Source organism: Pelobates fuscus, chromosome 3 (assembly GCF_036172605.1).
Source record: "Pelobates fuscus isolate aPelFus1 chromosome 3, aPelFus1.pri, whole genome shotgun sequence".
Lineage (NCBI taxonomy): Eukaryota > Metazoa > Chordata > Amphibia > Anura > Pelobatidae > Pelobates > Pelobates fuscus.
The window spans coordinates 416,466,119-416,478,454 of NC_086319.1; positions in this window are offsets into that span (position 1 = coordinate 416,466,119).

Sequence of the window (12,336 nt, forward strand, 5' to 3'; positions counted from 1 at the left end):
GAAGCAGGCCAGGATCGCCTTGGGGATGTCCGGAGGAGTACTCTGTAACGGACCGTTTCAGCATAAAAGGGGAAAAATCAGTTTAGGCGATAATCCCCTTTTTGAGAGACAGGCACAGCTACTGCAGAACACCAAACTCCCGAACTGGATACAAGATAACACTCCGAACTGGAACAGCTGAACAAGAAAAGCATACAATCCGCTTACACTCCTGGCAGTCAGCTTACAATCCAATTCCCCCCAAGAACGAGACGACACTTCATTTTGAGGGTTAAACAGGAACTCTGGACTGGCTCATCCAGCCTGGCTTTTATTTCCAACTCACACATACAGGCCACACCCAGGGGGAGGCATAAAAGAACCAATCACATAGATGTTACCTCCCACACATCCCCTCCCCTTAGTGTGACACATAATCCCATTATGCATACAGTGTAAAATATACTTTTACACAACTTTCATAACTTTAAAACCATACATCACATTCACATAAAAATACATATCCACAATCAATCCATTCAGGGGAACAACATATTAAAAAATGGCATGAATCCGACCAGGGGTTCAAAAGTTACTAAAAGTATCTTTTGTTCCTTTCTGGCTGGCAGAAAAACATCCCCACAATGCACCCTGGTTTCCTCCCTTCTGCCCTGGAGTTAATTGGAGAAGTAATCCAATTATCCAGGACTAGAGGCAGACTCCATTAACCACATGGTTGCAAAACGACATAAAACACTTTAAAATACATAAAGTCACATTTACACATAACACACAGACATTTCACCTATCCCCAGATAGCTGGGATCTGCACGCACAAAACTACCGAATAGCGCGCAGATCCTACTCACACAGTACAATTGCCATGGAGCTAAAGTCTTTCCCATAGTCTTTCATTATATGAATAGGCTCCATGGTATAGCTATCTGGGGTATAACATTCCCATAAAGTCTGGTCCATAGTCCAAAGGCAAGAGGCAGGCAAGCAGCCCCCTCCAAGGACACGTGGCGAGGTCGGTTTCGCCACATACTCACAGATCACTGTTCAAGGTCTGTTTGTCTGGATAACCCGTCAGCATTGCCATTTTGCTTCCCAGGGCGATAGTGAATTATAAAGTCAAAAGGCTGTAGCGCCAAACTCCAGCGCAACAGCCTGGCATTGTCTCCTGACACCCTGTTCAGCCACACCAACGGGTTGTGATCTGTGAGTAAGGTAAACGGTTGTCCATACAAGTAAGGGTGCAGCTTTTTGAGGGCACACACCACCACCAGGCACTCCTTTTCAATGGCAGTGTATCTACTTCCCTGGGTAAAAGTTTCCGGCTTAGATAAGCCCCGGGTTGCTCGCTGCCATCTGCTCCGACTTGGCTCAGTACTGCTCCCAATCCAAACATAGAAGCATCTATATGGACAAGAAAGCATTTAGTTGGATCAGGAGCAGAAAGTACAGTTGATTTAATGAGCGCCGTCTTGTGGTGGAATCTCGGTAAAAATATATTTAGTAGGCCGAGATTTCCACGTGGCATATGTGTATGTTGGTGTATCAGTTTGTCAGTTACACGTAGCTAAGTTACAATCAACAGTGTACTGAGCAAGTGTAGGAATACAGGATATACGAGTATTTCCCCTCCTCCATTGTGCTGGGCAAGCCATGTGGTCAAACAGGAATTTAGTCTCTATTCGGTTGATGGATAATAGTATGTGTAGGTTGAACTGATTATGGGAGGAGCTACATGCCTATATAAGGGACCTACACTGTATGATCAGGGCTCAGACTTTGCTGTTTTTTGGTGACATTAGTCCCTCTGAGTCCCGGTCGGTGAATCGAATAAATAATCTCTTCCTTCCTGAAGAAACCTGTGTCCATCTCTCTGTGCTTGGCTTCCGTCAGTTTCTCCGGTATCATTTGGTGCAATTGGCCGGGAAGCTCATTGTTCAACGGTAGCTGAGAAGCAGAGGTGTGAGACAGTCTATCTTTGCCCACGCTCCCTACGGCTGCACCCCTGAACTTCGGCGTGGACCTCCTTTCGTCTCGGCGCCACTGGTCTGTTGTCCAGGAGATCATCGGCCTCTACGTACTAAGTGCTGGGGTGCCCCCGTCGATGAGTGTGAATCCAGGTTCAGGAATGAGGAGGTAAGACGACCACTGTTTTAGACGGTGGACCCACTAGGGGTATTGGATACCGATTGTGAGGTAGGCCCATAAGGGGTTATTTGTGTATGAAATCTGCCCCCTCCAGTGGAGGGAAGGAGCGAAGGTGCACCGCTCAATTAAACGCCCTGTAGTCAGCCCGTTTAATTTTGGTTTGGAGTCAGGCTGGGTTCTGTGTAAATAGCCCAAGCCAGACACCGGTGTCTTGTCTAGACTAGCGTTCTAGGGTGTATATTACGTTCGCTAGGTCGGAGGGACCGGGAGACTAAGCGGCGTCTGTGTAAATTCGGTCCGCTAGATCTCTACCTATCTTGGCTAAGTGGGAAGGCGTGTAAATTTGGAACCCACTAGATTTTTGATAGAGTATATAGACTAAGAGGGTGCTGTTGTAAATTCCGCCCTCTAGTTCACTATATGTGGTGCTTGGGCAGCGTGGCTAACCAAAACGGATGTAAATAGTTTTAGGTAGTCCATCGAGGTACTGGCCAATAGATTAGTTGGGAATTGTAAATGTGTTAAAGATTGTTGTAGTAGCGTGTATATCTTGCTAGATAGCCTGAGCTCTGCCGTCTAGCGAGAGTGTGAATAGTGTGTAACTGTATTATAGCGCACGGTACCATAACCATGTATAATAACTACTGATACTGTAAATAACTACTAATAACTGTCATCTATGTTGCATGTTTAACACCATAACCACTACTAATTGAACTGTGACTTTAAATTGTACTCTAACCAATGCTAACCGTACTATAACTACTGTTTGTAAAGACGATGTTACTGGGGTATGTTATAGACGGGTAATTCAGATATAGGGAATTATAGCGTGGGTGACTGTATAGTTTCGCCAAAAGGCACAGTAATAGTTATTTAGTGACTGGTGTAACAGCTGTGTGTGTACGGGAATTCCCTGAGTGTTTTGTTGTGTGCGTTTCACCTAGTAACTGTACCACGTGGTGCTGTTGCCAAGGGAACGGGTGTGACCGTTGGAAGTGTGTTTGTTTAGTTTCTGTTGGAGACGACGCTTCATTGTTAGTATGGGTGCGTCAGATTCAGCGGTTATGGATCCCTTAGGATGTATGTTGAAAAACTTTAAAAAGGGATACACTGTGTATGATTTTGGGGTAAAGATGTCTCCAACACGCCTGACTACTTTATGTAGTAGGGAATGGCCTACTTTGGTGGCTGCATGGCCACCACGTGGCAGTTTGGATCCTAATCTGGTACAGCGTGTACACGTGGCTGTATCAGGTAGGCCTGAACTTTACGGCCAGTTTCCGTATATTGATTGTTGGAAGCAGGCCGTAAATGACTTGCCAAAATGGATCCGGGTATGCCACGAGGAACAATGTCGCCTCATGGTGACCAGAACTCGCTCGTCCACTAAGGCCGTAATTACGCCCATTTTGGACACGCCTCCTGAATCCGAGATCCCCATGCCGCCCCCTTACTCCTCTTCCACAGGAAGAGGAAGAGGAGGTGCTGTTGGTAACGCTACTCCCCTTGCCCCGTTGTCCCCACCTACCCCCTCCTCTAGCTCAGAGCCCAGCCCTCTTGTTTTAAACCCTCCACTTCCGGTACCTACCTCTGTTAACCCCACCTATCCAGATTTGACGTCATATCTAGTTCCTGGTCAGGCTCCTCCTAGCCCGGCCCGGAATATTTTACTCACTGATCTCCCCCTCATAAAGCGACCCCTTCCCCTCGTCTTACTACCCCTCGACCGGAACCCCTAACTGACGTTTCTAAACGAAGCCCCATACTAACCCGACAACTGACCGGTACCCTCAAACCCCGACATTATCAAATGCCTCTCCGACTGACACCAGGCCCGACACACATTAACGGTGACGGCCAGTTACAACACGCTGATCCTGTATTCGTCTATGTTCCCTTCACTACTACTGATCTATTTAACTGGAAGACCCATAACTCCTCATACACCGATAAACCTCAAGCCATGACGGATTTGTTTACCTCCATAGTGCAGACACATAATCCCACTTGGGCTGATTGCCAGCAACTGCTTATGACATTGTTTAACAACGAGGAAAGGACACGGATAAACCAAGTGGCAATTAAAGCGCTGGAAGAAGTGGCCCGTACACAAAATCAGACCAACCCAGCAGCATGGGCCGCAGCACATTATCCAAATACTGATCCGGAGTGGAATGTCAATGGCGCAGATATGGCCCATTTAAAAGCATACAGGGATGCCATTATTGTTGGCATGAAAGCTGGAGGAAAAAAGGCGATTAATATGTCTAAGACGGCTGAGGTATTGCAGAAATGTGATGAATCGCCCAGTGCCTTTTATGACCGATTATTGGAGGCATACCGTTTGTATACCCCCTTTAATCCAGAGGCTCCTGAGAATTCCCGAATGGTTAACTCTGCCTTTGTCAGCCAAGCCTATGGAGATATAAAGCGCAAGCTACAGAAGTTAGAAGGGTTTGTAGGGATGTCCATAACCCAACTAATGGAAATAGCAAATAAGGTCTATATGAATAGGGAGACAGAGACGAAGAAGGAGGAAGAGCGAAAGATGCGTAGGAAAGCAGATATGCTAGCAGTAGTTATTGCAGGTGTAGATAGAAGGGAAAAGGAAGTATATAGGGGAACGGATAAAGGTGAGAATAAGTGGAATGGGGAACCTTTGAGTAGGAACCAATGCGCGTACTGTAGGGAAGAAGAGCATTGGAGAAGTGAGTGTCTACGAAGGGAACAGTATGAGGGCAGGATATAGCAGGATATAGCAGTAATTATAGAGGTAGAGAGAGAGGTAGAGGAGGTCCTGGAGGAAATAGTGGGAATAATAGAGGAAGTGTTAGTGGAGATAGATATTACCCAGCAGCGCAGAGACCCCGCGAGAGAGAGGATAGGGACTTTGTGGGTTTGGCTGACACAGTCATGGAGGACTATTGATACCGACCGGGCTCCATCCCCCTTGGCCGAGCGGAGCCTATGGTCGATGTAGCAATAGGGGGAAAAAGGAGTTCTTTCATGATTGACACTGGTGCTGAACATTCGGTGGTGACTGACCTAGTCGCCCCTCCTTCAGGAAGAACTATCACCGTAATAGGAGCAACTGGAAGGAGTGCCGCTAAACCGGTTCTTAAAAGTCGACTCTGTACATTGGGAGGCCACATAGTGAAACACCAGTTCCTTTATATGCCTGAATGTCCAGTCCAACTGCTAGGACGTGATTTGTTGTCGAAATTAGAAGCACAGATAACATTTCTACCTAACGGAACAACATCTTTGAAGTTCAATGGACCCTCAGGTATAATGACAATATCTGTACCAAAGGAAGAAGAGTGGCGACTTTATACAGTGTTGACTAGCCAAAACCCTAAGAGTGATGAATCCTTGTTCAATATACCAGGAGTGTGGGCAGAGAATAACCCACCAGGACTTGCTCGTAATATCCCACCAATTCGTATCGAACTAAAGCTCGGGGTTTATCCAGTAAGCCTGAGACAATATCACATTCCACAAAAGGCCAAGAAGAACATACAATCTTATTTGGATAATTTCATAAGGTATGGTATCCTAAAATTCTGTACTTCCCCCTGGAACACCCCATTGTTGCCTGTTCAAAAGCCCGGTACAGATGAGTATCGCCCTGTGCAGGACTTGAGAGCAGTCAATGATGCGTTAGTAAGTATACAACCAGTTGTGCCCAATCCATATAACCTGCTTGCTTTAATTCCGGGTGGGGCTACCTACTTCACAGTTTTGGATCTCAAAGATGCCTTCTTTTGCCTGCGAATTGCTACGGAAAGCCAGTGTATCTTTGCATTCCAATGGGAAAATGCTGTAACGGGCTCGAAACGCCAGATGACTTGGACAAGATTGCCCCAAGGGTTTAAGAATTCACCTACCCTATTTGGATCAGCTTTAAGTCAAGACTTACTGGATTTCAAGTCCATCCCAGGAGAATGTGTACTATTACAATACGTAGATGATTTGTTGATAGCGGCAGTTTAAGAGAGATATGTCAGCAAGCAACACATGATCTACTGCACATTCTTTGGAAGGCAGGATACAATGTGTCCAGGAAGAAAGCCCAGTTGTGTCAGCCAACTGTCAAGTATCTGGGATTCCATATCTCTGAAGGTCAAAGGATAATGGGGCCAGAGAGAAAAGAAGCTGTATGCAAATACCAATACCCAAGAATAGAAGACAAGTGCGAGATTTCTTGGGGGCAGCAGGCTTCTGTAGGATATGGATTCCCAGTTATGCGATATTGGCGAAACCTCTTTATGTGGCTATAAAAGGTACAGAACACGATCCCTTCCTGTGGACCCCCGAACAGCAAAAGGCATTTGAAGACGTGAAGAAGGCATTAATGAGCGCCCCAGCATTAGGTCTACCTGATCATACACACCCATTCTACTTATATGTACACGAGCAAAGAAGAATGGCTGTGGGATTATTGACACAGTACTTGGGATCATGGCAATGACCTGTTGCATATATGTCCAAACAATTGGATGCAGTCTTCCACCTTGTCTAAGAGCCGTAGCTGCCGCCGCCCTGCTGGTAGCCGAAGCTGATAAGCTTACTCTGGGTCAGGAACTCTACGTGCGAGTCCCACACGCAGTACAGACGTTGCTAGACTACAAAGGCAATCATTGGTTTAGCAATAGCCGCATGACTAAGTATCAAGCTATGTTATGTGAAAACCCAAGAGTGCATCTAGAGACTGTTAATACCTTGAATCCAGCTACCCTTTTGCCACAACCTACTGAGAGTCAACATGATTGCATGGAGGTGATGGATGAAGTGTTTTCAAGTAGGCCGGACCTTTGTGATTTTCCCATCCAGAACCCTGATGTAGAGTACGGCAGTAGTTATGTGAAAGAAGGGATTCGCTATGCAGGATATGCAGTGACAACCATAGAAAAGGTGATAGAAGCTCGGCCATTGTCAAAAGGAACATCGGCACAGAAGGCAGAACTAATCGCACTCACACGAGCGTTACAATTGGCCGAAGGTTTAAGGGTGAACATCTACACGGACTCCAAGTATGCATTTTTAACCACTCATGCCCACAGAGCCTTGTATAAAGAAAGAGGACTACTAAACTCAGAGGGTAAAGAAATCAAGTACGCAGCTGAGATATTACAACTACTGGAAGCTGTGTGGGAACCGAAAGAAGTTGGTATCATACATTGTCGAGTGCATCTGAAAGGTGATGGTGATGTAACAAAAGGAAATCGGATGGCAGATAATGCAGCCAAGCGTGCCGCTGAATCAGGAAAACTGGAGTATGTGGAACGTATAGCTGCTCTCATACCGACCCCTCTGTCTCAATGTACTCCAGTTTATACAGCTCAAGATGAAGAGTGGTTAAAGACTGAAGCTGGGAAGTACCTGGAGAACAATCGGTATCAGTTAGAAGATGGAAGAATAGTTAGTCCAGCATCGCTAGCTGTAGAAATTGTCCAGAATTATCATAACGGGACACATTTCGGAAGAGATAGCATGGAAGAATCTCTTAGGAAGCATTTCTACATGCCAAGATTGTCCAACTTGACTCAAGCCATTGTACGAAGATGTGTGATATGTGCCAAGAACAACGCAAGGCAAGGTCTAGTGAAACCACCGGGAGTCCAGTATATGGGAGGACTCCCTATGTCCAATCTCCAAATAGACTATATGGTAATGCCTAAATCCGTCGGACATCGCTACCTACTAGTAGTTGTGTGTACCTACTCAGGATGGGTAAAAGCATGTCCTACTCGTACAGAGTAAGCAGGAGAAGTTGTGCGATTTCTGTTGCGAGAAATAATACCCCGATATGGACTACCATGTTCTATAGGATCGGATAATGGTCCCGCCTTTGTTCACCAGTGCCTACAACAACTGACTCATATGCTTGGTATTAAGTGGAAGCTTCATACGGCATACAGACCTCAGAGTTCTGGGAAAGTGGAAAGGATGAACAGAACTTTTAAGAACCAATTGGCAAAGATGTGTCAAGAAACTCAACTTAAATGGAATGTTCTTTTGCCAATAGCTCTGTTACGCATTCGTAGTACACCTACCAGAAGGATGGGTCTCTCACCTTTTGAAATTATGTATGGGCGTCCACCTCCTGTACTTGGTAACTTAAGGGGGGATTTAAGTCAGTTGGGAGAAGGAATTACCCGGCAGCAGGTTGTAGAGTTGGGTAAAACTATGGAGGAGGTACAGAAATGGGTACAAGATAGATTACCTGTGAATATTTATCCACCTGTCCATTGTTATCATCCAGGAGATCAAGTTTGGATAAAGGAGTGGAACAGTGTACCGTTGGGGCCAAAGTGGAGGGGTCCTTATGTTGTTCTTTTGTCTACCCCTACAGCTATAAAGGTGGCTGAAGTGACTCCGTGGATTCATCACTCCAGGGTTAAACCAGTAGCAGTAGATTCTTGGCAAGCTACACCAGATCCAGAGAATCCCTGCAAGATCTGGTTAAAGCGTGTAACTCAGTCGGAGTGACGAGGAGATATTGGGACTTCTAGAGTAATCAAAGAGATCAGCAAGTAGGTGTTTTGACGGCCATAATAAAGCCTGACCACCTACCCACGTTACATAGCCAGAGTGTCTTGAAGGGACCTCTGTGAAGGGAAGAGAGGACTTGAAGGACTCCATTCCTTGCAGCCCTTACACCCTGGAAGCTGAGGTGCCATCGCACGGACGAAGAATTAGGATAAAGATGTCAGGAGAAATGCATTTGATAATGTGTATATTTGTGTTTTTAATTATTCAGGAAGGTAGAGGTACTGACACACCTGGCTGTGAGGTTTGCATTAAGACTACAAAAACAGGTAATCATATTTCCCAGACCCTTATTTGGCATTCACAATATGAGTGTAAAGGATATGTATCTAAGTGTAGATACTTAGGTATAGATTATAGTGTATGCCATTTAGGAGTAGGAGAACCTAAGTGTTTTAGTCCAGAGTATCAACCCTGTACAATTTGGTTGACCCTTCAGAATGGAGACTCACAGGGGACCCTAATAAATAAGACAATACTAGAAACCGTACATTCTTCGGGTGTTCTGCTATTTGATGCATGTAAGGCGATATCAAGTGGTAGAAAACCGTGGAATGTATGCGGGGATCTTAAATGGGAAAGAACGTATGGGTCTAATGATAAGTATATTTGCCCCAGTAGTAAGAACAAGTATATAGATCCAAAATGCCCAAATAAGAATTATAATTATTGTCCATATTGGTCTTGTGTAGGGTGGGCAACTTGGGGACAGACAGTACATAAGGATATGATTGTTACTAAGTTGCCTACCAAACCATATTGTAAGTCTATGGAGTGTAACCCAGTCCATATACTTATTAATAATCCTGAACAGTTTATAGATAGGTTCGGAAACTTATTTGGGTTCCAGATATATGGGACAGGTTTGGATCCTGGAACAATATTATTTATAGGGATAGAGACCGATACTGTGGCAGCCCAGACTCATCAGGTTTTCCATTCTTTCTACGAGGAGATGAGTGTAGAGAATAAGATCCCCCATAATGCTAAGAACTTGTTTATTGATCTAGCTGAGAGTATTGCCGGTAGTCTTAATGTAACCAACTGCTATGTGTGTGGAGGTACTAATATGGGAGACCAATGGCCCTGGGAAGCAAAGGAGGTAATGTATTCCGGTTCTGAGACAATTGAACAGATAACATCTTCTCAAGCTGATTATCAAATGAGTGTTAGAGGTAAATCTGAGTGGCGATTAAAGACCTCCATTATAGGTTATGTTTGCATAGCAAGGAAAGGAATAATGTTTAATACATTAGTAGGAGAATTGACTTGTCTAGGGCAAAAAGCTTATGATGATGATACAAAGAATACAACTTGGTGGTCAGCTTCAAATGTCTCAGAACCACCTAACCCGTTTGCAAGTTATACCAATTTAAAGGATGTGTGGTTTGACCTATCTGCTACATCGAGTTGGAAAGCCCCAGCAAATTTGTACTGGATCTGTGGTAAGAAAGCCTATTCAGAGTTACCACAGGACTGGGAAGGGGCATGTGTGTTAGGTATGCTCAAACCATCCTTCTTCGTGTTGCCTATTGAAACAGGAGAGACTTTGGGAGTTAAGGTATATGATGTGAATCATAGAAAGAAAAGGGGACCCCTAGAGATCGGTACCTGGGAAGATAATGAGTGGCCTCCCCAGCGTATTATAGATTATTATGGGCCAGCTACGTGGGCAGAGGATGGTACTTTTGGATATAGAACCCCAATATATATGCTCAACCGTATTATAAGGTTACAGGCAGTGGTTGAGATAATTACCAATGAAACATCTCAAGCGCTCAATCTCCTAGCGAAACATAATACTAGGATGAGGACAGCCATTTACCAAAATAGATTAGCCTTGGATTACCTATTGGCAGTAGAGGGAGGTGTATGTGGGAAGTTTAACCTAAGCAATTGTTGTCTTCAAATAGATGATGAAGGGCAAGCAATAGCTGAGCTTACTAGCCATATGGTTAAACTAGCGCATGTGCCTACCCAGGTATGGAAAGGGTATAATCCAAGTAGTTGGTTTGGTAACTGGTATGAGCAGTTTGGAGGACTTAAGGCATTGGTAGGTGGAGTCATGCTTGTAGATGCAAATATCCATTTTGATATCTATCCTAGCTGTCCATATAAGAGTTAATTTGAACAAAGAATGAATTTGGCATTTCATCTTTATTTCTCGGAAAAAGGATTTGTATAAAATCCTTTTTGCTGGAAAAATACTGATTTCGAAATGTTCTTGTTAATTGTCCAAGATATCAGTATTTTGTAAATATCTGGTTTTAATCAAATATGTATTGCGTTATATTGCGAAAGATTATAACTAGAAAAAGCTGTTTATAACTTGTGAAAAACAAATTATGTCACTAATGCTCAAGGCCCCCACCGACATGAAAATGGGGTATAAATGCATATGACTGTATAATAAACTTTGAATTGGTTATAGAACACATCTCTTGTCTTCTTGACTGATTCCCGGGATCCTGTCTATCACAGAGGGTGTGGCTCTAGCAAAATATCCATCTAACTAAGAGAGTTTCGTGTATAGCTGAAATTAACCCCAACAACTTGGTACCAGAAGTGGGGTCAATTAAAGGAGGAAATCAGGTAGGAGGATTCGGTGTCTTTTTTGACCTTTATTCTTTTACCTGTTTTTTCCCAACCTTTACACATTGCACATTAGATTATGATTTTATTTAAAGGGGAATTTCACTGTTGAGATTTTTTTCACTCCTTGGGTAGGAGATGAGGTTGTACATAACTGTGGGAGACGTCCCAGGACCCCTCTTTCTTTGAAAGAAAAGAGGTTGCCTTTGTTAAGGTTGTAAAAAAAGGTATTCAGTCTGACAGGTATTGGCAGACTGCGGTATAATTCAGTCTGTTAGACAGACTGCGGTATAATTCAGTCTGTTAGACAGACTGCGGTGTATAATTCAGTCTGTTAGACAGACTGCGGTGTATAATTCAGTCTGTTAGACAGACTGCGGTGTATAATTCAGTCTCTTAGCAGACTGCGGTAAAGTTATGTACAGGTAAAACTTTTGCAAACTGTAATGTTTTAGCAAAGGAAAGTAAAAAAAAATAAAACAAAATTAAAAAGGGAATTTTTTTAAACTCCGTACTCTGATGGTTATTTTGGCAACCTCTGTTTTGCTTGCATGCGATATATCTGTTGGCTTTTGTGCTTTTTGCAAGGGATTGGAATTTCTGATTTTAAGCGATACAGCTCGTGGAGAAGTAGCAGTTTTGTTGGAACATTTGATTCCGTACAGCTGTTCTTTAACCACTGAATAATCAGCTATTCCAAATCCAATTCTCATTGAGTTTGAAATGGGTACTTCCCAGTCTAAAAAATACCCTCGCCCTAATCCAGGGGAGACTTGCAAACAGTATGTTGCTAGAGTTGGTGAGCTGGGGATTATTCAGAGGATCCTTGGGTGGATAATATGTCAGGGTGGACACAAAGACAGGGTAGTGAAACTCCCTTCCCTAAAGACGGGGCTAATGATGATTATTTTCTGAGTATGGTTAAGGGATTATGTTTGAGAGATAAGATATGTTTTCCTTGATATGAGGGAGATCCAGGATGTGATAAGGAATACATGATACAGGGGGGTGAGAATTGGCTTAAGATTGCACCTCACTGATACCCTG